We start from the raw sequence: 1,940 nt of genomic DNA, 5'->3' as shown, positions 1-1,940 counted from the left end.
TTTTTTTTGAGATGGAGTCTAGCTTTGTCGCCTAGGCTAGCGTGCAGTGGCGCAATCTCGGCTCACTGCAAGCTCCGCCTTCCAGGTTCATGCCATTTTCCTGCCTCAGCCTCCTGAGTAGCTGTGACTACAGACGCGTACCACCACACCTGGCTAATTTTTTGGTATTTTTAATAGAGACAGGGTTTCACTGTATTAGCCAGGATGGTCTCAATCTCCTGACCTCGTGATCCACCCACCTCAGCCTCCCAAAGTGCTGGGATTACATGCATGAGCCACTGTGCCCGGCCACATCCACTCATTTTTTAATTTTTTTTTTTTTTTGACATGGAGTCTCGCTCTGTTGCCAGACTGGAATGCAATGGTGTGATCTTGGCTCACTGCAACCTCTGCCTCCCGGGTGCAAGCAATTCTTCTGCCTCAGCCTCCCGAGTAGCTGGGATTACAGGTGCGCACCACCATGCCCGGCTAATGTTTGTATTTTTTAATAGAGACGGGGTTTCACCATGTTGGTCAGGATGGTCTCGATCTCTTGACCTCGTAATCTGCACCCCTCGGCCTCCAAAAGTGTTGGGATTACAGGCGTGAGCCACTGCGTCCAGCCAATTCTTTTTTTTCAAAATAGAGATGGGGGATCTCACCATATTGGTCAGGTTTGTCTTCAACTCCTGGGCTCCGGTGATCCTCCCACCTCAACCTCCCAAAGTGCTGGGATGACAGATGTGAGCCACTGTACCCTGCGAGAAATTTCTTAATTTTAGTGAAGTCCCAGTATGTCAGTTTTTATGGTTAGGGCTGTTTGTGACTTGTTCAAGAAATTCTTACCTACTCCAAGGTCTGAATATACTCTTGTGTTTTCCTCTAGAAGCTTTATGGCTTTATACTTTACGTGTAGGTGCTGATATGCTTCAAATCTTTTTTTTTTTTGAGACAGGGTCTCGTTCTGTTGCTGCCCAGGCTGGACTGCAGTGGCAAAATCATGGCTCACTGCAGCTTCAACCTTCCAAGCTCGCGCAGTCCTCCTGCCTTGGCTGGGACTACAGGCTTGCACCACCACACCCGGCTGATTATTTATTTATTTTAGCAATTGGATATCACTATGCTGCCCAGGCTGGTCTTGAACTTCTGGGTTCAAGTGATCTATCTGCTTTGGCCTCCCAAAGTGCTGGGATTACTACAGGCATGAGCCACGGCACCCAACCTGAGTTTACTTTAGAATTCATTCATTGGAAGGAAGTCTAAGGAGACTCACAGGCTATGGCTAGCTAATTAGTAGTTGGTTTCTATGTGAATATCTGTTTATTAGTAACATCTTTGGCCAGGCCCAGTGGCTCATGCCTGTATCTCAGCACCTTGGGAGGCCGAGGTGGGCGGATCACGAGGTCAGGAGTTTGAGACCATCCTGGCCAACAGGGTGAAACCCTGTCTCTACTAACAATACAAAAAATTAGCTGGGTGCGGTGGCGTGCACCTGTAGTCCCAGCTACTCAAGAGGCTGAGGCAGGAGAATTGCTTGAACCCGGGAGGCAGAGGTTGCAGTAAGCTGAGATCGCGCCACTGCCCTCCAGCCTGGCGACAGAGCGAGACTCTGTCTCAAAAAAAAGAAAGAAGATGGTAAAAAATAACTTACTGCAGTCATCGTAAGCCCCCCATTTTACTCCTTTTGGACCGCTGTAACAGCACACCACAGACCAGAGAGGCGAGACAGCAGGAATGTGTTTCTCACACTTCTGGAGCCGGAAAGTTCCAGATGGAAATGGGGGAGACAGCTGCCTCCTCCCCAGCTCTCTCATGAGGGCCGCCTCTGGCCCACAGACAGCTCCTTCTCACTGTGGCCTCACGTGGTGGAAGAGCTGGGCTAGTTCTTTGGGGTCCCGTTTTTAAGGGCACTGAGCTGATCATTAGAGCTCTGCCTCCTGACTTAGTCACCCGCAAAGGCC

General features: G+C 49.7%; 1 protein-coding gene across 1 annotated transcript in view; it reads left to right on the top strand.

Moving 5' to 3' along the window:
- Positions 1 to 1,940, top strand: part of BRF1 (BRF1, RNA polymerase III transcription initiation factor 90 kDa subunit) — a 75,967-nt gene that overhangs the window by 12,609 nt on the left and 61,418 nt on the right. The window lies entirely within an intron of this gene.

This window comes from Mandrillus leucophaeus, unplaced genomic scaffold, assembly GCF_000951045.1.
Source record: "Mandrillus leucophaeus isolate KB7577 unplaced genomic scaffold, Mleu.le_1.0 Scaffold244, whole genome shotgun sequence".
NCBI lineage: Eukaryota > Metazoa > Chordata > Mammalia > Primates > Cercopithecidae > Mandrillus > Mandrillus leucophaeus.
This window is presented reverse-complemented; position numbering and strand designations above follow the sequence as displayed.